We start from the raw sequence: 27594 nt of genomic DNA on the forward strand, positions 1-27594 counted from the left end.
AAAAATAGAAAAATGATAATGAAATCGACAAAACCGGTTTCCCTTCTCCAGAACTGAACCAATTTAGATTTTTTTGAAGTGTACAAGAAAAAAAATATGTTTTGCTTTTTTCGAAAACAGTTGTCATTTTTTTACTCTACACTTCCGAATACGGAAAATAAAACAAGACGCTTTAAATATTCTGTAAATAAGAAAACAACGGAAGAAACACACGAATAGTAAATATCTTTGGCATGTTAAAAAATCATCGCTCCAACGGCATAATCCAGGGAGAAAATACGTGAATACGTTTGTAAAAAAAAAATCACACCGCGCATCCTCTCCAGCATTAATGAACCTATTTTACACTACGCCTAGAATGAACTGGGGTGGGACACCCATAATTTTAATTACATGGATGAACTGCAATACAAACAGATTTTTTTTAAACAATGTTTTCATTTTTATTAAGACATTGATTGAATAAATTGTGAAGCTCGGTGAAAAAGAAACAACAAAAATTTTCCTAAAAAAATAAAAAATAAAAATTAGCATATATTTACTCATAATATATTTCTGTATTGTGTGTGCCGAAAACGCTACGACACATTTTATGAATTTGGGTTGTAAGACTACCGAACGCACTTAAAACCAACCTATTTCAGCCCACGCGCAAGGCACTACTAAAATATAGCAAGTTATCGATACGTCAATCTTTTTATTCTGGCAACTGAACTGGAGAGGATGCGACGCTGTCAATTCTATAAGTAGTGAACGTTCAAAAATGAGCCGGGTGTCTCACACCCAAGTTCATTGACGTCGGGTAAGATAGTACCCAGAATTTCTGAATAAAGACCGCAGTCATGGTTAACCAATCGGATAACCTGAATTGTCATACAGGAAATTGGGCGTTCCAGGCAAACTGTGGGCGAAATGGATCTTGGATTATTTTTTGTAGAAATTTAATATCCGGTAAGTTACGTCCTGTCAGGACATTTACTTCGTGACTTGGTGTTTGGTTTGGAATGGATTCGAACAGATGACAATAAAGGATATTACTATATTTTTACTAAGGATGATTAAAATACAATATTATCTTGATTCAGTCGGACGAAAAATACAGTTTTGTTTGTGAAATAAAACCAAAGCCCGTAATATAATGGGAAATTAACACTTATCTTAAATTTTATATAAAAAAAACACTAAGTTGTCCGTATAAAAAATGGAATATTGATTTATGTATTCATTCAAAATCAGACTAATTTACATATTTACGAACTTATTTAAGCTTTCTAGGCAGTGTCCGCGTTTAGTCATTATAATTATCAATTAAAAATACGCATTAACATCTTTCCTCTTCTTCTTCTTCTTCCATCTTATTCTCTCCACTGCTAGATAAAGGCTTTTTCTAAACGTCTCCATTCCTTCCTATCACCCGCTTTCATTATCCACGTTTTACCGGCAATAGAGGCAATGTCGTCGACCCATCTTTTCTGTGGCCTTTCAACACTTCTTTTGTTTGCCCACGGTCTCCACTTTATTATTCTGTGTGTCCACCTGCCATCATTTTGTCTTGCCAAGTGTCCTGTCCACTGACATTTAAATTTCGCTGCACGATCCATGATATCCACCACTCCGGTTTTACGCCTTATATCTCCATTTCTTACTGTCTTTTAGACATACACCGAGCATACGTAACATGAATTAAATTGAAATTATTTGTGATGCAATAAAATAACAATCCGGAAAAACAAAGTAAAAAGGAACAATAAAATCAAAAAGAATAACATCAAAAAATAATCAGATATAAATATTAAAATGTACATTTTACAAATTAAGTAACATACATAATCAAATAAAAATAATAGTTTCATTGAAATTAATAGAAAATAACACAAAAACACAATTGAAACCATAATTAATATATGATTTCTATAAACTCACTCTATACTATAATAACTCGTTAAAATAAGAAATAAGAATAATAAATATCATGTCAACTAACAGTAAGTACTAACTTAAATAATGTAAAAACATCAAAATATCAAAAAATATAATAAGAAAATAAAAGTATAGAAAGAAAGCAGATTACTAAATTTTCACTAGTCTCCAACTTAAAAAAATGACAAACTCGTCACTATCGATGTGCAGCAGCCAATTGCAAACATTTTTCATAAATATTAATTGACAGGTCATAAGCCCTGTACATGCCTAGACTTTGCCTTTAGACGGTGCCTTATCAGGTCTTCCCGACGTTGGCGATCATCACAATTTAATTTCAATCTCAGTCCTGCGCTACTCCGAAGCCAGGACAACTGCTTGTTGGATGTACTCGCCATAGTGATTCCTGGGAAAAGATAACCAGAGTGGTTTCTCGTTGCCTTTTCTGGTGGATTTTTCTGTCGGGGTTACCTTCTCTTAGCTGGTTGGTTCTGGTTTGAGAGCACCAGAAACTCGCTTTTCACTCTCTCGTTATCTGCTGTGATCCCACTGTTATGAGTGTGATCCCATTGCCCAGGGTTCGTGATGTAGACGCTAATGAGTTGGACTAGTCAGTAGTGTTTCCGGTGGAATGCAACTGGGCATTTGCAGCATTTTATAGAATCACACCCTCCAGCAAGATATGATTCAATGCGACCCTACTGAATCCTATATTTTTAAACATGTTTTAATTAACTATACTCTCCAACCTTTGTAAAGAAGGTATCAATGTTTCTTTTTACTGTTTATAAACTTTATTATGTATTATATAAGCAAACTTGAATTGTAAAAGTCTTCTAGGTGTTTGATGTACAAATAAATACATAAAAATAAAGCCGAAATCATCTTTACTACTTATTTTTATTTGCTTTAGCGGTAACAAATCAAACAGTCTAAAAACAAATACCTCAAACACAATTAAATTTCAATGCCGAGTGTAAATCAACAAGTAATTATAATTTTCGTTATTAATCAGTATTTACTCATATTGTGGGTGTAAGCAATTTGGGTAAGTATAAGAATCCAGCTTGTTTGTAGTAATTTACTCCTTATGTTTTGATTTCAAATTAATTTCTGCTTAATAATATTAAATTTTTGTAGTATCAATATCTGACACTGTACTGGGAAGAAATTAAAATTGGAAGATAATAAATTCATACCTCCACTAAGATAGGACAGTTGAAAATGATTTCTTCCGAGCGATTACAAAGGAACACTACGGACCCTGTATCTTCAAGTTTTCTGTAGGTACATAGATATGCACCAAGGGAACGCGTACTCCACGGTACCCATAACAACGCACTCAAGTGATATAATTACATAATAATCATTATAGTCTTCATTAAGCATTAAAAAAAACACATTTAAATAGCAAAAATAATATTAATACAATGTGTACATTTAAAAAATATTTATATATAACAACATTATTTTGGTACGTGTATTTGTACATACACAAATCTGGATTTTCTCCCAAGGGGGAGTAAGGCGATTACTAGTACTTAATTTAACTCGGAAGAGTCTTAACTACATAAAATATAGTAATCTGCTAATTAAAATACTTAACTTCAATATCAATACATAGATGGCGCTCCAACTCGCTTGTAGATGGTTTTTCGTTTAGTAACATATATACACAAATCAAAAAAATGTTACCTGTGTGGATATTCGCTAATAAGCGGAATGAAGAATGTTGTAGTACCTACTTAAAGTGGCCACTTAACCCAGCCAATGACAGGTCATAAGCCCTGTAAACCCTCGAATATCCATAATCCTGAATTTGAAAAAAAATCTACCTCATCTCTGTAGGGATATAAATAAATTTATATATAACCCCTAATAATAGAGTACCATGTTTTATATATTTCCTAATATCAGTTTTTTTGCATCTATCTATGTAGGTAGACCAGTACCAAGATAGATGCAAGTTTTATCTGTATGGTGTGGTAAAGGTAGGATATCGCACCCGCAGGCAGCACAGCAACAAGCGACAGCAAGGCGATCCACAGTCACTCTTTCAAATTTTTAAATTTCATACGAACGACAGCGGACCACCCCGCAGTCACCGCTCACCTCCCACATCTGCATATCTTCATAATGACGGTATATTAGAAAATAAATACCCCAGAGTGATCACGAAGATCGATATGTACCGGCTCAAGTATCCAACAGTACACATATCTACGCATTCAAAGTAACATAAATCTGATTTCAACGAGCATTTTTTGTTTTAATTACGATGTATTAAAATTTATAATCGTTTTTAGATGGCCAATCTTTTTTCAAGAATACTATTTAAAATACAAAATATAAATAAGTACATTTCAATATGTTATTGAATTCCGAAAGTTAATGCAGGACTATTTAGCGATGAAGTTTGGAATCTTGGGGTCATTATAGCGTATGTGAAAAACCACGTGACCTTTAGAATTTAGAAAAAAAAATACCACTAATTTTTTTTCAATAAACACTTTGTTGTAATAAATTGAAATCTAAATAACTCTCTAGGGAGGAAACCCAGCCTGTCTACAAACATTTGTACATACACGAAGCATTGTTGAACATGCACGTGTTTCTTCTCATACTGAATTTTGTACTAATGGAGAACGCTTTTTATTTTATTTTATTTTGTTAGTATTTCCCTGTTTTATATATACTTTCATACATGCGTACCGTTTTAGTGCAAATAAAGAAGAAAAGCAATCAATTACCTTAGAAAAAGTAGACGTTTCTATCGGAAACTCAGCGAACTGAATCAAGACACTGATAGAAAATACCATTAAAAGTACCCTTGTTCGGAAAGTAGCATCAAAAGGATTTTACTAAATTTAATTCGCTTTCAAATTATTATCATCATCATTCCCTTTCAATCCAATGGTGCACAGGGCACTCCATTGAGACTTCAACTGCAACGTATCAGAGTCGTATTGTTTATTATTTCGGCATTTACTTAGTGAACTTACATTATTGTTTTCGCATTTACAAGACGAGTTTAAGGAGACACCGTAGCTGAGCGAGCATGCGCGAATAAGGTATTTTATTTCTCTTTTTTTCCACATCCGCTCCTAATTGGAGCATGTGGGCATCACCAGTTGGCTCCAAGAGACCCTATCGCCAGCCAGGACTTTTGCCTCCTCCCACGTCAATCCAGAGCCCCTTAATTCCACCAAATAAAGTCGAAAGATCGCAATCGACGGCCTTCTAAGACGGCGTGAGCCTGCAGGCTTAAAGAACAGGTAACTTGGGTTTAAGTTCTCTTTAGGTATGCGCAACACGTATCCAAGCCAGGTCCACTGCCGCATCCTCAAGACGCTCGTTATAGGAGGCTGCTGCGTTTGTTCTCGGACTTCAATGTAAGTTATAAAATCAAACCACCGTATACCTAATATTCTCCTCAAACACTTACTCTCAGAACTTAGAAGTTTGGTGTTCTTAGCTATGGTTAGGTGCCAAGATTCGTACCCATATAAGAGTACTGGTATTATACAAGAGTGGAATAATCAGTATTTCATTTTGACTGAGTATAGACTAGAGTTCCAGACAACACGCATCATGTTTAAAGTTGCTCCGTCTATTCCTAGGTGCATATTTCCATCCTTAGTTTTGTGAACTGCCAAGTATTTAAAGCTGCCAACTTTATCGATCCTCTGTCTACTATTTGTAGGTTGTAGGTGTTTTATACCATACTCAGAACACGTTTTTCATTATCATTATCTATGCATCTAGCCCTTCGTTTTCAAAACTGACGCTTATGTCAGAATTTAATTTGACTTCAATATTTACTTATTTCTCTATCACATTTGAAATAGGATTTTAATAAAATAAACAGACCACAAATACATTGTTATTAAAGCAAAAACTGCTCGGTAAAAACCGAATATTGAACACTTTTAATAAGCAGATATGTGTACCGTGATGTATTAGACTCACCGGAACAAACCAATGTATTTACCCCATAACTTGAAGGCGGGGGGTCAGTAATATATTTTTGTCGTAATGAAGACATGTCACTATAGTGCTTATATATGTGTACCATGGGGTATGCATCCCCTTGTTACATATCGATGTATCTACCCAATACTTGAAGGTAGGGGGTCGGTAGTGTATCTTCACAATCACCCAGGAGAATTTATATTCAACTAAACCGTCATAGTGATGGTATGACGTCCTTAGCTTTCCTTTGTAATCGTGGCCATAGTGAACATCTGACCTTTCGTCGTGCGTGCTTTGAAGGGCTTACAGGCGGTGCAGGAAGGTAAGGAGAGGGGCTCTCACTAGTGATAAGGAAGCTGCTTTCTTACCAGCTCTCCGCGCAGCTCGGTCAGTCTATCTTAAGAGCATCGCCATCGAAGAGAGAGGGCTGGAGGAATTGGGTCAAAGGAGGGGGCAATGCTGACCCATGGACTCTTCACAGCGCCGTCGGAGACACTCATAAGGGCTCACTCCGTTACCTTTCTGGCATTATAACTGTCAATGGGAGTGACAGGACATTAACTGCACCTTTCAAATGCTGTTGCTGAAACTCTTACCTTCAGAGTCTAGAGTTTTTTTAAAAACATTTTTACATTTTTTTTTGCACCACAACAGGCCAGGAGGCCTAATTACAGTGGTGAATTACATCACAAAGCACCCAGGCTTGAGAAAAAACACATTTTTGATTTTTGTGTTCTCACCGGGAATCGAACCCCGAACCTTCCGTGCGTGAGTCAAGCGTCTTGACCACTACACCACGGAGACTGCCAAGGAGGAGTTGAGGAGGTAGACCATCACAGACAGTTTTGTAATCTGCCTCGTCTTTCTCCACGCTATGCGGCTGAGGATTTGAAGTCTGTTACTCAACTTTGAACTTCGAGGTTCGAGACTCGTGTTAGCCTCTGTGCAAACATTTTCCTATCCTCTCCTTTGGATAGAGTTTGAATTTTTTAGGGATATTTTTAATAATTTTCTTCCATGCGCAGCTGACAGAGAATCCCCCAGGACTCAAAATCAGCTGTTAAACTGCGTGTTTATGGTAGACTTAAGACCCCCTCAACGCAATGATCAATTGCGTCTGAATGAGAATCTGGAACTTAAGAATCTTCAATCCGCTGCAAATAAAGTACTTGTGCAGAAACCTATGCTCCACTGGGTACAGCAAGCGAATGATGATGATGAGCGTCAAAAAAATGATATTTTGCCATTACATCCTGTTTTCTTAATATTCAACTTATTCCATTAAACGTTTTAGTCATATTTTATACATTCACAACAAGAATTGTACTAATAAAACAATGTAAAAAGGTGAAAAAATCGTTTTACTTTAGTTGATAACCAGCAGATGGCACCGATGCATCTCCCAATGACGTCACGGAACAGGACGTTCGAAGATTAAACTTGTGTTTGTTTCTTTTGTACCTACAAAAAACGACGGTTTTTATGATCTATAAATCCGTCACAATAAAACAAGAAAATACCATTAAAATCGGAGTGCGGGAGGTTATTTTTAATGTTTTATGGCGTTTTTCGAACGATCGAAATAATCCCCTGTTTAAGTTTAAATGTCAATAAAATCCTTGATACTTTCATCACATTAGCGGTTCAAAAAGGAAAAAAAGGCATGTCATTATACCTTTATGAAAAAAAAAAAAAAAAATAGGTAGCACACATACATTAATAAAATATTATTCTCTCAGGAGTTATAAAAATAAACTAATTTAAGACATTACGTAAAAAAAATGAAATTGTGAAAATATCAGTTAATACAATCCAAAATAAGAAAAAAGGCATAATGTTTAAAAAAAAAATGGAATTGGGTTATGGTCCCGTGTGTCTCGGACGTACCCACTAGTGTCTCGGACTCACGGCTCAAATGTCCGTGGTTCGAATCTTACTCTACCACTTGATTCCCATTTTCTAATGGTGAGTTATTTACAACACGTTGAAAATGGCACTTTAAATTATATATTTGGGTAAATCATAAGAGAGAAAATATTTATTTAAAAAAATATATATATATCTGTATAAATATGCGCATTTATACACACACACAAGTAGCAACTTTAATGAATGTTGCACAATGTGTAAAGTAGCCCTTAAACTAGCCAATGACGGTTCAAAAGCTCTGTTAATACCTTGACTTCTATATTTTCTTCTCAAAAATGTTTTCTCTGTTGCAACAAACTTAAATCTAAATAACTCACAAGCTAGGAAATCTAGCCTGTGTACGAAAATTTGGACATAATCAAAATATTGTCGCTTGGTATTTTTTTTTCCAAAGTCAAAATGTTTACACTAGATATGTATTTTATCTAAGGACAAACAACGTAAATATAACTACACCTAGTTTGAAAACTTTTTTGTCAGCGGCTCAAATAAAACAAAGTAGAACCTAACCCATTGAGTTATATGTATACACTAGATGCAGCGCTAAGCACCCGTCTTGTGTTCCATTCAACTTAAGTTACGAAACTTAGCTCGTAGTCTGTGAATGTGAGAAGCAGCGTTAAAAGGCAAACAAATAGTTTTGAATTCACAGTAAACTGGCATATACATTTAGTCTTTTTTTAATTAACTACGTCTTTTGCACTGCTATGCTGATGCGACAACGCTATTTTTTAGGACACAATTTCAAACTATCGTTCTATGAAGCAGCATCTCTATTCAATTACACCTAAGTAAAATTCAACGGTTTTCGTTAAAAAAAATGGTATAAACCCTTTTTATGTGGGCACATTTTAATGTTTAAATTTCATTTAATATATTTGAAAGGCCCACAGCGGGCTTTTACATTAAAAAAAAACAGCGTACATAAACAAGTTAATCCGTATTTAAAAAAAAAGTCATACGCCTTACAAAATAAACAAATACAAACCGAAAAACGGAAATAAAACACAAACCTTAAACAAACAAAAAAAATAGATTTAATACAAAATGGCAAATGACGTATTTCTGTAAGAATTAAAGGTCAGAGGTTCAAATCCCTGTCCACCATAATTCAATTTCCTTTTTTCTAGCACAAGTTATTTACGACTTTTAAGGAATGGTCGACAAATAAAAATGTTTGGGGAATAACGCAAGATTCAATAAAAACATTTTTTTTTGTTGTAAAATAGATTAATGATATCGGGAATCGAACCGAGACCTATTTTATCATAAATAAAGACAGTGACCACAAATCCACGAGACATATACATAAATATTTTAATATAATGTATCTCCTCTTACACAGGATTTTAAGTGCCTGGGCGGATGAGTAATACAATTCTGTATGTTTAATAGAAGCAGAACCATGAACGAGTGTTTTTAACTCGATGCCTGCTCTTACTTCTTAGGACCTTAGATAAACGTCCTGAATAAGGAAATCTAGTAGATAATTGTGTAGTTAGTGGTTGGCGCGTACCACCTACCATAATTGGGGTCCTGAGTTCGATTCCTGGAAACGTGGATGAAAAATGATTTTTTTAAGGTTTTTTAACTTTACTTCGGAAAATCAAAAAAAAAATTCAAGAATATTTCACATCCATCTTAGCAAGACCTTTAAAATGGTAGGCAAACGCGCCAACCATTTATCTTCACACGATTTCCTTACTCAGGATTGTTACCGAAGAACAGTCGCTGAGTCAAAAACACTCGGCCAGGGTTCTGGCCATATATAATTTTTATTTTTATTTATTTTTTTTTTTTTTTTACACCTAGCACTGTATTTTACAAGCGTCTGGAAATATAAAAAAAAAATTTGAAAATGCTTTTCATATGCGAGCCACATAATTATTGTACGGCTTCGTTTATCGTTAAGTATTTGATACGATTTCGGTTGGCTTTAAGTATTTAGGAAACTTTGATGAGGGCGTCGAATGAAATTTTATCCCCTCAGTCATTGTTGCAAAGAAGGAGGAAGTGAAAACGACCTGAGAGTTAAAATATTTTATACGCAATCAAACAAAAACACATTGAGAATAACCTGATTTGTAAGAGATTCGTTTAAGTATTATTTCAGCACTCAGTTGACTTAACAAGATTGAAAAGGAGTTTAATGAATTTAAGTTTTCCGTGAGAGTGACTTTATTAAAAAATATTGGAATAATTTAAATTGAAAATTTGTTGTTATTTTCTTTAACAAAACACCGCTCCGCAATAGATGAAGATAAAAGAAGTGTGTAAAGTGGTGACTCACTCTAGCCAATGATAGGTCAATACTATGTGGATGCTTAGATTTCTATATTTCATTCTCTAAAAATTTATTCATCTCTGTTGCAATATGTTAATAGTATTTCGAGTTTGTGGGATTATGAAGTGAAGAGTAAAGAGGGTTGGAAAACGATCGTTTGCATTTGTTTTTAAATAAGATGAGAGTGTTCTATATATTGTTGACCTGTTGCAAACTTGGAACAAAAAAAGCGTTTAAGCGTTTCCGCTTAAAGCCCCCGCGAAACAAAAGAGAATAATTTGTATAATTTGACATTTCAACCAGAGATTATGTCAACTTTCTAGGTTTTTCCAAATCGAAACGTTCGTAAAAACAACCATAACATAGAAATGAGCAAATTACGATAAACTAAATGAAATAATCAAAGCAATATTCCATAGATTCTTGTCAGGTCAGTGAAAGTAAGAACGCCAACCGTTTCATGACGTCACTACTGAAAGGTGACACACTGATTACAGTCATTTGGCGCGTTATTTGATAAATGTAACTTTAAAAAATCATATCTTTATAAATAACGTACAAAAAAAAAGAATTTTCGCTTAGTTAAATAGTACGCTAATAGAAAAAAAATAGAAAACAGTGAAATTCCTCATTGGGATAATTACCATTATAATTTTTTTAGTCTTTCAACTTCTACGATCTTCATACAAGTCACCAAAAGATAAATTCTATAATTTTGCAAGTAGCAAAGCTTATTTAATCGTTATTTACTACACCAATTTCATAAAAATGAAAGGATTTTTAGTAAGTACTACGTTTAACAATAACAACATCAAGGGATAGAAAGGCAACATTGCTTACCTTTGATGCAAAAGAACGGCATAAAATATAATTATTATATCATTTTGATGTAAATTGTTAATCAATCAAAGGTCACGAAATCCTGAAAAACAGTCTGAAAGTAACTTTCATGAAAGTTTCAGAACTCGTCGTAACTCTTTCGTTAATGTTGTCACGCAGGCGGAAGGCTGACGCGGGAAAGAAAAGCCTTATTAACCTGAATAATAAACTAATAAAGTTACCAAAACTTTGACGAAAAAAGGAATGTTTGTAAGTCATGCGACGTTCTGGGGCTAAGAGATTAATAAATATATTCTTTAAATAGTAACTAAAGTAAGTTTTATATTTGAAGCACCTACTTTGTGGTTACTTTATTTTTATATTAACAAAAGTATTTGTATTTTTAGAAAATATAAGTTTATAACCCTTTTCCTACTTTTAAATATAAATTGTAATTTTAAATTTAAATAGTTTCAAAACGCACACATGTCTCCGACAGAACTTATAACATTATTTTGAATATTTGATTCAAATTTATTTTATTTTATTATTATTATTAAAGGATCATTCATAAAGCGTAATTTTTGTGAAAATCACATCAATCACCGCTGCACAATAAATAAATATCCCAGCACGTATTGCAGCTACAGAGCGCATGGACGGTTGGGGTTCTAGTTCCTCGTTTCCAATTATTACATATTTTAATTATAACAGATAAGAGCTAGATTACAGCATGTCTTGCAGCTACCAAGCGTATGGATGGAAAGTTATCTAGCTCTCATTAACATTATGTTTTAATTTGACAATGAAATTAAGTGTTATATTTAAAATAAAATTCATTTTTAAAATAGGAGAGATTATAACAAGTCTTGCAGCTACTAAGCGCATGGATCTGTTAAAATTCTAGACTACGTTTACAAAATATAAATATTTTATGGTTGATAACATTTACATAATTAAGAATGGTTACCAATCGTCTTGCATCCACAAAGCGAATAGACGAGTGGAATTCTAGCAAATATATTAATAAATGTATAAAAAAATAAACACTTAGCAGAATTGATTAATTGTATTTACTTATTTTATTTGATTTACTTTTACTAATTTCATTTCATTCACTTCATTTTATTTCGTTTAATATGATTGTATTTAAATTTACTTCAATTAACTTCACAAACATCAACAGATGAAAGGATTGAAGGAATATAGATGTTCAAATATGGGCAAAATGGTGAATGTTACCCAGTGAGTAAAGTGGCCACTTAAACCAGCCATTGACAGGTCATAAGCCCTGTAGATGCCTAGATTTCTATATTAACTTATCTTAAATTTTCTTCATCTCTGTTGTAATATGTTAATATAAACAGCTCCCTAGGGAGTTGAATCCAGTCCTTGTCTACAAAAACTTGGACATACTCAAAATATTGTTGATTTAATTTGGTTTAATTCTTTCATTTCTTTTATTAAGTCTCACTTCGTTTCATTAAATACAATTTAATACTACTACTACTACTAGTATCAAGCCATATTCCCGTAAGAGTAGGCAGCAAGAATTTACCGCCACACAAGTCTATCATGGCATACATTCCTAGCTTATTCCGCATTCTTACATCTTGTCATACATGGCCTTCGATTCTGTCCGCTTTTTACATGACCAGACTTAAGATTTTGTTTTTCTGGTCATGCCACGTCTTCCTTGGTCGTCTTTGTACCACGTTACCGTTCATTTTTGCCATATATACTTGCTTTACCATTCTTTTGTCGTCTATTCGTTCTACATGACCGAACTATCTCAGAGACCCTTTTTTAATCTTATCAATTACACTTGACTCAGATTTACACTCTCGTCCGATTTCATCATTCGTAACCCTGGCATACATTGATGATTGATTACAATTTCATTGAATTTAACTATGTTTTTTTTTTGTTTTTGTTAGGAGAACAATAAAAAATATTTAAAACATAGTACACACACACTTATAATATTAGAAATCAAACACTGATTCGTGACAATTGTTTGAAAATGCCCTAACAAGGCGAAACAATTGTCACAAAATTTTTGTTTTTATATTTTTTTTATTTGTAAAAATAAAATGAAGTGTTCAGAAGACTCAAATCCTTAGAGTATATAGATGTATATACTCTAAGCTCAAATCAGTGTTTGATTTATAATATTATAAGTTTAAATATGGAGTTCTACAAAATAAACACCAAATCAATCAATAGTATCTACGTATATTTTAAAGTGTTTTAAAAAATCAGTTTGTATTAAAAGTATCTTGGTGGGAACAGAGTGAGTTAAAAGCAGCTACAATGGGTTAATGAGTTTGAAACACAATTGTTTTTAAGTAATGAGAATCGGGTTGTGGTCCCGTGGTGTTGCGAACTCACGGATCAGAGGTCCGATGTTCGAACCTCACTCTACCCCAACATGATCCTATTTTGTAAGTAAGTTATTTACAGCTTGTTAAAAATGGTCACCAACATTAAAACATTTGGGTCAGCTATAAAAACGCTTATATTTCTTACAACCAAAAAAAATTAAAATATAATTTGATATAATTTGATATCATTCCCGTCGTGAAAAATCTAGAAATCGTCTCTAATGATTTAGACATACCCAAAGGGAAATTAATAAGTGCATGAAAAAATAAGAATTTGCTATCTTTTTGTACATAATTTCTCTGTACGTGTGATGTCACTGAACTCCTTCTAAACGGCTAAACCGATTTACGTGCGGTTTTCAGAGAAATATAGATCTTTTTGCCGTGCGTGTTCGTAGATATTAAAATCTTTAATCTTATGTGTAAAAAAGAAGTAAAGAGCATAAATGTTTTATTCATTGATCTACCGGGGTTGCATTCGAGGAAAATGCATTGACAAAAAATGGAAAGATGTTGTTTTTTTGTGTATAAAAAAAGTTTGTTTTTAAATGTTTACAAACAACATTTGTTTTTTGTGGATCTCAATCAGATTCTTTCCTTAAATTCCTTATAATTTCTATCCGTTTATTTATTTTTTTCTGGATTTTTGGTAACACTAACATAATATTTAATTCAGTACATTAAAAAAAAAAAATGTTTTCCTACATAAGTACACCCCTCTGTTGGTGAGAAGACCGGAGTTTGACGTTTGAAAAAAGAAAGCCACATTTGAAAAATATTTATTTTATGTCTTGGAATTCAACCATAAACAAGTACCTACTTAAATTTAATACATATTTAGTTTTGGAATTCAATCACAAACTATTACCCAGGTACCTACTTATTAATAAAAAGTATTTTTCCAAGGCAAGCCAACGTTTGGGCAGGACAACGTCTGTCAGGTCAGCTAGTATTTTATATATATAATTGATACATCTTAATTCTACATCATTTAACCGTACAATGTTCGACCGACCGACATTTCAATTTACGATTTGAGAAGGGTGGGTAACGAAATGTATTAATTACGCGAGAATGGGAAAGTAAGGGCGCTTAATTATATTATCCCGTTAAGCTTTGAATCTCCTAACATTTCTTAATGGAACTGCATTTTAATTATAAGAATTTCAACCTAGTTGGCGTTATTTATCAAGGTTACCGAGTCGTAAAATTAATTAAACACTACTAATTAGTGTCACTTCGAGAATTGCCAGTGGGGGAAAAAGGTAAAATTAACATTTGAAGCACTAAGGTTGTTTTTTTCCATGTTAAATAATATAAATGAATTTTATTTTGTGCAAAATCAAAAAATAACTTAAAAATGCTGATTTTAGCCTTTAAAAAAGAACAAGTTCAGAAGACAATAAAGAATAATATGTCCTTCTTCAATCCAATATTAAGAATGTGCAGATTATACAATGTAATTAAAAAGGTAGAGATTGACATTTTGGACACTGAATTGTTAAGTTTATGGAAGTATATACAAAAAACGTATTTAATTTATTTTTTATTATAATTCATATTGTTTATTTTATTAAGTTATGTATTTTATTAATATTAATGTGTGTATATAAAATGTATTGAATATTAATGAATTATTTTAAAATAATTTAATTTCAATTTTCATAATACATATTGTTAATTTGACTAAAATACGTATTTATTAGTGTGGAAATGTAATTGATGAAAATAATGTAGTGATTTTGTTTATTTGGAATGTTTCTGTAAACCGAAAAAATAAATTAAAAAATAAAAGTCAGATTCTGATACCGGTATATTATGATTGAATATACTTTGTAATTTTACTAAATATCGATTTATAAATAAAAAAATGTTCTATAAAATAATTATTAAAGTACTGACAATATAATTTTCTACGTTAAATAATTTCCAACATATCTGTTTATTTATTTTAAAGAAATCAACAGTCGATAATGATATAATAACATTAAAAAAAAATACAGTTGAAAGACAGACCAGCAAAATTTCTAAATAAAAATCATACATATTATTAAATTGTGTTACAAGAAAAGGATGTGTTTATGTGTATTTGTATGAGAGTAAGTGTAGATGTGTGTTAATGTGTATTAATGTGGGAGTAAGTGTCCAGAAGTGTGCATCATTAAATAGTAAGTGGGATCGTATCGCTGCCAGAAATAATAAGTCTAATAATTTATGGTTTACTGAGTTAGTTCATAACATCATATGAACTTATACAAACTCTAACTAAAATGATTTTCCCACTAAATTTTATCAAAAATATCATTTTCACATTGATTTTAAATATACGAAGACTTTCCTTTTTTATATTTCTTAAGGTAACTCATAGTACAATTTTAAACCCCTGAACAAAGAGTTTTGAGACTCTTATATTTGCTCTGGTGAATTCAACCATGATGTACGGCGTAATTACTTGGGGTAGTTGTACCATGACCTAGCAGTGAAATAACAAAAGTCATTAACAAAAACTATTCTTAAAGAGCCTTCTAGACTTTAGAGCGATTCTCTATTAAAAAAACTCGCAGTGATTGAAATCAGACAGCAATATTTATTGTAATAAATGATGGCCACTTATTATAACAAAGACGCACATGTCGCACATCCATCGGTTTCTAATTATTCTGAGACTTAGAGTTTCACACGTGATTAGGCTTTTAGACATATGCTTATAATTTTTTTGGCACAGAGACAGTACTCTTACACAGGACAAAACATATATTCAATTAAATAATGCAAGAAACATGGAAATGTTGTTAAAGATATAACTGACAGCTGTCCTTGGTGAAATGAGAGCGCAGAGACGGGCAGTGATTTATTTTATAGGTAATCTACAAAAAAATAATATTAGTATAAATGACTATTTTTTTTCTGTGGTTCTGTGTTTAATCAACTCAAACAACAATTATCAACAAATTCGTGATATACGTAGCTTTATCCTATACTATTTTAATTCAGCACTTGTACTAAAATTTATTAAAAAACACCACTTTGACATTCTGCAGATATTTCCATAATGATTGAGATGTCATCACTGAGCACTGGCCTATTTTTTCAAAGTAAATAATGCCGAAAATGGCAACTTTAAACGCCACATGTCCTATTTTGTACATAATATTATGTTAACGGTATCCTATCAACAACAAAAAAGTCCTTGAGAAATAATGTTCGAAATACTAGTTTCCAAATAGAGAATCTTCAAATATTATTTGTAATCTGCAAGATTGATTTGGTACTAAAAAACCTGACTCAGTTAAATATGTAAAATAAAATGTACTTTTTTGTGTGGAGAAATAAGTAAAGTTAATTATCAAGTTTCATCGTTCACTGAGAACGGGCTGGGCGCACTAAGTAAATATTTTTTGCAGGAATATATAAACGGTATTAATGATTTATAAAGAGTATAAATTATAATATTTATTTTCCCACGAACATAGTTTCTATGAAACATTATGATAAAAAGTTAAAAACAATGGTAAGCTGTGCACAATCGCTTATTTAGGCGATTCGCTCCGGCTGTACCAGAGGCGTGTAGTGAGGTTTTTGATTAAGGAAGCAGTCACTTGGTACTAGGTACATAGGTAAAATCATGTGCCTATTACCAGCACAAAAAATATCTTTTACTTTTATTTTAGAATAAAAGAGTTATATTTCATAGTTAAATATTAAAATAACTGTATAAACTGTATTAATAAATACATTTGTTACCAAACAGTCACAATATATAAAAAATAAACATGGATTGGTTTGTTAGGAGTGCTTCCAAAGAGCTTAAAAAAAGTTTGATTTTGCGCACGCGTGGACTTGTCGAATCAATACTAAATGACCGCCTTATAAGAATCAACGAACCTAAGCAGTTTCTTATTCCAGAGTTAAACGGAACGCAGCGTAACTTACTTCAGTTCGCGCATAACTGCGCAGGTGAAAGGTAGTATGTGGGCTTATCGCAATTTTTAGAAGTTATTACGGAATGAACATATGAGCCACCTCAGATGGGTACGATTAACAATAAACTTCTTCTTATTTTTCCTCTCCCCATTAGACGTTGAAAATCATCGCAGAAATTCTTACTTTGTTGGTGGTTCCAATGGAACCAGTCACAAAAGTTCTTAAGCCAATAACAAACTAATTAAAAAATACAAAAAATACTTGTTTATTTATGGCTGATTTTATTTATATTATAAAAAAAATAAATAAAATAATAAAATTGCTACAGAGACGAAGCATCACATACGTAGATACTTAAATTTTTAAGCTTGCATAAGTAATAACACAGGAATTCACGATTCAGAACATATGGTGCCCACAAACAGCCTCTAGGCCCCTAAAATCCTTGCATGGTTTAATATTGTCAAATAAATTAATAAATATTAAGTGTAACTGAATTAATTAAAAAAAAAAGGAAGAAGTTAACACTTCAATCTGTGCTCCATCGCCTCTGCCTACCGCTGCGGAAATAACCGGAAGCATGTAACGGTAAACCTGAAGCTCGATGGGCCGATTTATATGGCAGGATATTAAACTCAGACTCAACAAATTGTCTACAATTTCCACCCCATTACCCCAAAGTAACAATACAGAAACCCAGAATTTATTTATCGATCGTTTTATGTAAATGTATTACAATTTTATATACTTTTATAAAAATATTTTTTTACATTTTCTTATCGCACTAAGCTGCTTATCATTTTTAATTTATAATAGCTGTGAATATTATAACATCGATTTATTTATGTTGAGAGCATTAAATTTGTTTACTCAAATATTGATTTGAGTCAACTGAAGAGTTAATTTTATTTTTACAAATATAAAGACAAAATTTTCGTGCCAATTGTTTTGCCTTGTTAGGGCATTTTTAAACGAATGTGAAAATAAGATGCATTGAAGGTTCTTATAAAGTTATATAATTTAAGGTACTTATTAAGTAAAAATAAAATAAATATATTTGAGTATGGCATGTACATTAATTAGAATTGTGGGAAAAACCAATAGTTAAGGGCAAGGCTAAGTGTTAGTAGGCAGTGTTTGATTTAATTTATTATAAGTTTTAATATGGAGTCTACAAAATAAACACCAAATCAATCAAAAGATCAACTTTGTGGTCAAACATTTGAATAGATATTAGTAAATACTATTATTTAACCACCAACCGACTTTTCATATCCACCGGTTTCGGAATGTACCTGTCTCTTCGTCAGGATATTCAAGACACTAACATGCATATACTAAAACAGACTTTCACCTTTTCCATCACTGTAATCAATAGGTCGGCAATCTTTTGTTGTAAGAGGGCCGAAAAAAATTAATGCTGTGAAACTCCCCGAAATTACTGTTTTTTATGTGAGAAATTTGACATGTTTTTCGCTTTGGGAAAAATTTTCATTTTTCCATGTCGGCTCCCTAGTTGGAGCATATGGTGTCCACAAAGATCCCCCGGGCATTTCTGACAACTGCCAGCTTTTGTGCATCCTCTCGTAGTGGACGTCCAGGACGTCGAGAACCTATTGCCTTGTAAAGTAGGCAAGCGTGGTTGAGGCTCGCAGGAGGCATTCGCAGCACATAGCCAAGCCAACCGGATCGCCTCCACTTGATGACAGTTGTCACTGGAGTTTGCTGCGTCCGTTCTCTTATTACTTAATTCCTCACAAAGTCAAACCACCGCACATCCAATATTCTTCTGAGGCACCTATTCTCTACTACTACTACTACCATCATGCCATTTCCCCGCAGAGAGAATGGACCGCCACACACGTCTATCCTGGCATACATTCCTAGCTTCCTCCACATTCATACATCTTGTCATACATGCTTTTCGGTTCTGTCTGCTTTTGACATGACCAAACTTAAGATTTTGGTTTATCTGATCATGCCACGACTTCTTTGGTCGTCCTCGTCTCACGTTGCCGTTCATTTTTGCCATGTATACTTGTTTTACCATTTTTTCGTCGTCCATTCGTTCTACGTGACCAAACCATCTCAGAGACCCTTTCTTAATCTTATCAATTATACTTGACTCAGATTTACACTCTCGCCTGATTTCATCATTCGTAACCCTGTCATACGTTGATTTCACACACATTCGTCTGAGAGATCGCATTTCAACCGCGTTTACTCGGCTTTCATCCTTCCTCTGCCAGTTCCATGTTTCACTTCCATACAAAAGTGTTGGGACTAAAACTCCGTTGTGCACTGCCAGTTTAGCTTCGATTGACATATTTTTATGAGAAATTACTGTGCTAAGTGCTCCGTTCATTTTGTTGCCCGCATTCACTCGTCTTTCAACATCTTTTTCTACCCTTCCATCTCTTGAAAACATGCTTTCCAGATACACAAATTCTTCTACTTGCTCGAGACATTCGTTGTTTACATTTATTATGCAGTCAGTAACCTCACTATCCCTTTCAAATACCATCACTTTTGACTTACTTTCGTTCATCGCCAATTCGCTCTCCAGGCATACATCATACATTCTAGAGACTATCTGTTGCAAATTATCCTTGCTGCTTGCCAACAAAACTGCATCATCAGCACACAACTAGCAGCTGACCTATTCTCTATTCTTGAAACTCAGAATTTGGCTACTTTAGGCTCAAGTGAGGTGCCACGATTCGCATCCGTAGAGGAGAACAGGTGTTATGCAGGCATTATATAGGCGGCCTTTGGTTTTCACTGAGTAAATATCCGATCTCCGACCGCTTTTATAATATTGAATGTGGCGCCTGTTATTCCTAGCCGCTCTCCCAGTTCTTTTTGAAAGCTGCCACTTTCCGTAATATATACTCCCAGGTATTTGAAACTCTTGACCCTTTCGATGACTTGGTTTGACAGAGTCAGGGGATTTTGGGCATCAAGGCATGAACATGGGTTTTTGCAATATTGATTTTTAAATAGGAAAACATAATGTTTAAATTTCGGCGGAATAACATATACTGCAATTTCAAGCCCAATGATGAAGCTCCACAATAAAGTTGGCTGTGGTTTTGCTTGATGTAAAAAAAAGCTAATACCACACCATCTGGCTGGAAACACTGAGAACTTAGTGCATGGCCATAGTGGCAAACGTTTTGCTGGCGCGGTGTACGGCACCTTCCTTAATAAAATAGGATAATATTCATTCGTTAATTGTACCGTGATAAAGAAGCTTGTGTAGCTTTGAAACCGGTAGGTAGAAAAAAAGTTGTTAAAAACAAAGTATTTTTTTATTTATTTTATCATAATGAATGATCACAAAGCTTCAAATATAAATTATGAAATAAAATTTTTTTTACAAGAAACAGTTTTTCTTCTATTCTATATTCTAGTTGTACCGAATGGATATTTTCTATGATTTTATCCAAATTAAACTAAAAAAAATGTATGTTTAATATTTATAACATATTACAACAGTGATGATGAACATTTTAGAGAGGGTAATATAGAAGTCAAGGCATCTACAGAGCATGACCTGTCATTGGGTGTTTTAAGTAGCCACTTTATACACTGAGTAACATTTGCCATTCTGCCTTTATTTGAACATCTGCATCCCTAAAATTCTTTCATCTGTTGATGTTTGTGAAGTTATAGAGCTGAAAACTTTATTTATGCGGTTAAGGTTTGTGTATTTAAATTATTTCACTTAAATACTTTCAACAATATTTTGAGTTTGTCAAAATTTTTGTAAACAAGGACTGGACTCAACTCCTTGGGGAGTTTTTTACAGCAGAGATGAAGAACATTTTAGAGACGGTAATATAGAAGTCCAGGCATCTACGGGGTTTATGACCTGTCATTGGCTGATTTGATAAATATGTAGTTGTCAAATCCACTTGGACCATGAAGAAGTATAGAAATTAAAAAATAAAGTTTTTAGGCATTGCCTAGTATGTAGGTGAAATAAGTCAATTAGACGAATCTTACTAGCATAAATAAAGGTTTTAGCTCTTCAACTTCACAAACATCAACAGATACAAGAATTTAAGGAATTCAGATGTTTAAATATGGGCAGAATGGCGAATATTACACAGTGTGTAAAATGGCCACTTAAACCAGGATATAACAGGTCATAAGCCCTGTAGATGCCAAGACTTTTATATTACCTTCTCTAAAATGTTCTTCATCACTGTTGTAATATGTTTATGTTAACAGCTCTCCGGAGAGTTGAATCCAGACCTTGTCTACAAAAATTTTGACCAACTCAAAATATTGTTAATAAGAAAAATATTAAAAAAATAAATTATAAACATAATCGACATTGATAAATTTAAAATGAATTACATCAAGCATAAGCTGGGTCATTTTAAATAGGTACTACATTAGTATTTTTGTTTGAAAAGTAATATTTTTATAAGTGCCTGAATGCCAGGAATATCCGAGATAAACTTTAAGGATTTGAACAACTTTTCTTCAGTTATGCGATAAAAAGTTTTATCAAATAAACGAAGATATTAAATTTCCTACGCAGGTAATAACAAAAGGAAAAAATCGTCGAACTTTTTATATTTCGTTCAAATCATTTAAGTGAAAGATATCCTCTATGAAGGAATAGACACAATTCGATAAAATAATACACGGAGTCGTATATATTAACTCTTGTGTGGCTGTGGTGTCACACTAGTCGACATAGGGCACAAGACTTGATATATCTCTCTTATTTTTTAAAATTATGAATTTGTATTTTTTGTAATCTTCCGATTTCATGTGACAAAAATGATTAAGATACGCTGCGATTGATGTAAAAATGCAGTGCCCTATGCACCATTATGTGCGAAAAGGGAACGATGATGATGGTTATGAAAGGTTTTGCTTCCATATTTAGAATAAAAACCTAATTTAATTTTGGTTGTTTTTGCTATAAATAGTTAAAACAATGTAATAACAAGCAAAAAATAGTTTTTTTAACTCCTGTGTGGCTGTGATGTCACACCAGTCGACATGTAAATTTATTTATGCTATATTAAGTTAGTTCATACCATCTTAAGAACAAATATAAACTTTTAATAATATTACAATTTTTTTAATATTATTTTTTTAAATTAAGTTTAAATTTTAAACTGGATATTCCAAATTTGTGGATTAAAGTATCACTCGTTATTTATTTATATAATTAATTAATTTTAAATATTTCAATTTTTTCTATTTCCTTTATTTCTTCAGGTAACTCATTGTACAGCTTCAATCCCTTGTACAATGAGTTTTGAGATTCTGTTTTTTTCCTCATTGGTAATCTTATCTTTTTTTTACCCCTTGTTTCATATGTATGACATTGTTGGTTAAATTTTATTATTGTTTTTATTTTATTCATCCCCTTAATTGTTTTATGTATAATTTTTTAATCTACATTGGACACAAGACTTGATATATCTCTCTTATTTCTTAAAATTATGAATTCGTCTTTTTCGTAATCTTCAAATGGACATTTTCACACCCGATTTGGAAAGTAAACTTTGTATAACTATGCTACATGTTAATACAAAAACATTGTATCCTTGCTACGCGAAGAATGAATGTCCGCTTATTCATCAACACATCTGTATAAGAGAGAGCACGAAGATAGAAGTCTTAATAAGGAAGATAGAGACGCTGTTCTTCAGTGGGTGTTTTCTAAATCAGATCCAGTCTTAAATCGGTTGATGACAGTGATGAGGGACGCACGCGCATAACATGAGCGGCGTATTCGTGATTTTTAATTTATTTTGCTTGAACATGGATAAATTATATGTTTATTCGCATAATCCATGGAAAAGGAATCATTAAAAATAATGTTTTTATGTTACTTTTTTTTTCAAATATCAGAACTTTAGAATATTCCATCTTTTACTAGTGGTAACACGATGTTACATCACCGCGCGCAAAGAGATTATTTACCACAGTTTTTAAGAAAAAATATATTTCTTTATTCTTCATTATTAATACTGTCCCATTTAAAGTTATCACCATTCGATATATACACATATGCCGGAGTTTTTTTTTAAATTCGTGTACTATTTGTGTGGATGTTTTCGTTTGTATAATAAATGTCCTGACGAAGAGATGGGTACGTTTCGAAAACCGGTAGACACAGAAAAGTCGGTAAGTGGCTATATACAAACATTAATTAATATTTAGTGTATGTCAGTGTCAGCTTCTTTTGGCATGTGACCTATCAGAACGTTGGTTGTATATTTTTGTGTAACTACTGTGGAGAAATAATTTACACGTTCATGTAGTAAATGTCTTGACAAAGAGACTGGTACGTCTCAAAACCGTACGTACAAATATGTACTAAAATTTATTAAAATGTTTGACCGTGAAGTTAAATAGTAAAATGTATTAATTTGGAATACATAAATTAAACCACAAAATTAATTTTACACGTCTTGCGGTCTCGGGATGACCAACCTATCCATTTACGTAGGTAAAAAATCTAGTTAAATTTTAAGATATTTCCATTGTCATTTTTTATCTCTATTTTATTAAAAATAATAAGTTATTTTCCATACATCTATAAGTTCTTTGTTTCAGACAGTAAAAAGCAAAAAAAAATGCGTATGCATTTATTATGTATTTTAAAAAACGGTATTGAAGCGTACTTTGCAAAAACGGGAATATAACAAAAAAAATTTACAGGAGAACAAATGTACGTGATACAGGTTTTTATTTAATGGAAGATATATTTTATTAAATACGATCAGTAAAAAATAAACAAAAACGTCAATTTCAAACCAAAATAATACAATATTTTAATATACAAAAATTGGCTTATTACAGCAATCATCGCATTTCTTATTGTTGTTTTGCCAACCGTGATCCCGTATTTTTTCCATTTAATTAATTTATTTACTAGGAGCCACATTTCATAAGTTTTAAAAAATAGATTCTATTGGACTAATTCCCGATTAAAAAACAGGCATTAATATCTCGAAAATTGACAAATATGCAATCAGCCCGTTTTAGCAGTTTAACCTTTAATTGTGTTGACAAAAATATTCATCATTGTAGTTGAAAAATATTTTAATTTTACGAAAAATAAGATTTAAAAAAAAAAAAATATTTTAATTAGCATTCTGATCAAAGTATTTTCACTTTCTAAACATGCCTTACAATATAAAATGATTACCTTTTTTTGTGGTATCTTCCAAATAAACAATGAATTATTACGCGTTCTATTATTTGACTTATTTTTAAAATTGTAAATCATAACAACCACATCACACAGATATAATTAATTAAGTATCTCATTTTAATTTTATTTTTCGTGATACCATATTATAGATTAAAATACGAAATAATTAAATTAAAGAAAAATTGTTAACGAAGAAAAGTATATTAAAGAGTTCGATAATGTATTTTTTAAAATATTGTATAATTCACGTTCAGAATGTCGGAATTTTTAAAAAAATATCAACACACGTGTTGCTGTCTTTTCAAACGTCAAAAAGCTCTCAGTATTCATCGAATACGTCAAAAAATCCATGCGACTCCCCCCCTCAGAAAGCACACCCGACCGAAACAAACGCCGGATGAATACTGACGCAACAGTAGTGCGCATCCGCAATCCGCCACATAACTTTATTTGGAAAATTATGCAAGGAAAATACGCACCCAAGTAAAGGAGTCACATAACATCACCAGTATCTCTTTCAATGGGTAGCATTTTTTACAGTTTGCCGCGCGGCTTTATGGGTCGTGTTAGAATGTCAGGGTAAAATTGAAGTGAGGATCCATAAGCTCACAGGTGGTGTTTCAATACAAATTTGAAATCTCCATAAAGTTGTTTTGTACTTTTTTCAAAAATAGAACAAATAATTCGTTTTATGGTTGCATAGTAAATTTCCCACACGACTTTCAGTACAGACAGCGTGTTTGTTTACGGTCGGCTTAAATTTAGAACACGTCTAGTTCTTTTGTTTTTTTATTTATAGAGTTTATACAGCAGAAAACTTTCAATTAAACGCCTAGAAATAACATAAAATAAATAAATTAATAAAAAACAGTAATGAGGAAGTTCATTGCTCCAGGGAATTGGATGAACATAATGTTTTCTTATGTGCAGTAAAAAGAGAGAGAGAGCATTTAATCGAACGGCAAATTTTCAAGAAAATGTATGAAAAACTAGTATAAAAATGCTTTTATCAACCGTATTTGAAGTTTTTCCAATTTTTTGTAGACATAAATTGGATTCAATTTTCTAGGGAGCTGTTAATATTAACATATTACAACAGAGGTGAAGAATATTTTAGAGAAGGGAATAAAGAAGTTTCAGCTCTTTAACTTCACAAAAATCAACTGATGGAATTGAAGGAGTATAGTCATTCAAATAAAGGCAGAATGGTGGATGAAACACAGTGTGTTAAGTAGCCACATGAACCTTACAATGTTTTTAAACATTTTTGAAAAGTATTTTTTTTTTTAAAAATTTTTTCGTTAATGTATCTTTTCGTTCAGTTTCTTTGGTCAGACTGCAAGAAATTGCTAGTTAAATAGGCCTGCTATTTAACTGTATATATATTTGTTTAATTTTAGAATAAATATTGATTTATTTTTTAATTTATCACATTGTATGTATCAAGGTTTATTGCAGATTTTTATTATTATTATTAATAATGACAAGACAAAAGCACTATTAATGCCTGGAGTTCATCATCTCTGTTATTATTATGTTTCTGTTATTATTATATTTCAGTAAAAATGAACTAATTTTAACGATGTCACAAGTTGCTGCAAAAAGTTGCTGTTTATTAATCCGATTGCAGATTGTCTTAATTGTTCATATCATCTCTATGCAGATGATTTACAATTATATCTTCATTGCAGACCTGAAAACACCAGCAAAGCAATAGAATCGATGTCCAAAACACTAAATTGCGTGTCAACATGGACAAAAGAGTATGGTTTACTAATAAATCCGTCTAAAACACAAATTATGTTTGCAGGTAGTCAAAGATTGCTTAGTAAGCTAGACATACCTTCACTTAATCCTCTTATTGTCAATGGTACCAATATTCAGTACAGGAAATCCGTAAAAAATCTAGGAGTACTAATGGATGAACATCTCTGCTGGCGAGCTCATACTAATGAATTAAGCCGCAAAATATTTTTCAGTCTACACTCACTTAGAAGGTTGCAAAATTCTTACCCATTAGTACTAAATGCACTCTTGTACAAGCATTACTACTACCCATTCTAGATTACGCTGATGTTTCCATGACTGATTTAAGCTGTGAGCAACTCGATAAACTTGAACGACTTCAGAATACATGCATAAGGTACATTTTTGGTCTTAGAAAATATGACCACATTTCTGATTATCGTAGGCAACTGAAATGGCTCAAAATTAGACAGCGGAGAGACTATCACTCCCTCTCACTTCTGTTCAATGTACTTCATAGTCCTAACGCTCCTATATACCTGTGTGAAAAATTTCAACGCTTATCAGTTCATGGTTTACCTCTTCGTTCTCATTCTCAAGGCACTCTCTTAATACCCATACACAATTCCTCTTTCTTCTCTAACTCATATAGTGTCCATGCGGCTCGACTGTGGAATCATCTCCCATCCACCATCAAAGATGTTACTACATTATCTCTGTTTAAATCACGTCTGAAGAAACATCTCCTTTCTCTTCCTTAATCTCTCCTCCTTTCCTTTTTCCTCTTTCCTCATTCCTCTTTTTTCCCATTGAGTAATAGTTTCGATTTAAGGTAATTTATAAACAAATACGTTTATTTCTATTTTTATATATCTTTAAATTTTTAATCTTTTTTTTCTATTGAATATGTTCTGTAACTTGAATTATAAAAATAAAACTTTTATTTTATTGGTTGGTTGGAAGAAATTGCCATTTGGCAATAAGCCCGCCAATGTACAAATAACATTATGTACAAAAAGTTAAATAAATAAATAAATCAATTAATTACAGCGTCGACATGTGTTATAGTAGATTTCCGGTTTCCGGAAAGTATTTTTTTTCAAAGCTTAGTATATTGTATTAGTTGCGGGGCTCTACTTTCAAATGTCATGACAGCTCACCGACGAGGACTAATGATGTCAAGGATAGAGCAATTTCAAAATTACGAAATTTTAAAAAATATTGCGATCATAATACTATAAATAAAATAAAAAACGCATTTTTCTTGGGCTTAATTTGATTGTTTATTAAAAGAAAAAAAAACTGTACTTCCTCATTGAATCAAATAAAAAAATTATTATTAATAATTTTAAAGCTTAAAATTTGAAACCGAGATATATTATCGACATAAAATAAATTTATCCTACAGATATTAGTAAAAAGGT

General features: G+C 32.4%; 1 protein-coding gene across 1 annotated transcript in view; it reads right to left on the minus strand.

The window, feature by feature from the left end:
• Nucleotides 1–24830, minus strand: part of LOC148283421 (uncharacterized) — a 91535-nt gene extending 66705 nt beyond the window's left edge. The window contains exon 1 of the mRNA XM_088223545.1: nt 24419–24830. The gene's annotated coding sequence lies outside the window, so the exon portion shown is untranslated. The remainder of the gene's footprint in view (nt 1–24418) is intronic.
• Nucleotides 24831–27594: the final 2764 nt, after the last annotated feature.

The sequence above is a fragment of the Micrasema longulum genome, unplaced genomic scaffold (genome assembly GCF_059751315.1).
Source record: "Micrasema longulum isolate JH-2025_06_02 unplaced genomic scaffold, ASM5975131v1 h1tg000241l, whole genome shotgun sequence".
NCBI lineage: Eukaryota > Metazoa > Arthropoda > Insecta > Trichoptera > Brachycentridae > Micrasema > Micrasema longulum.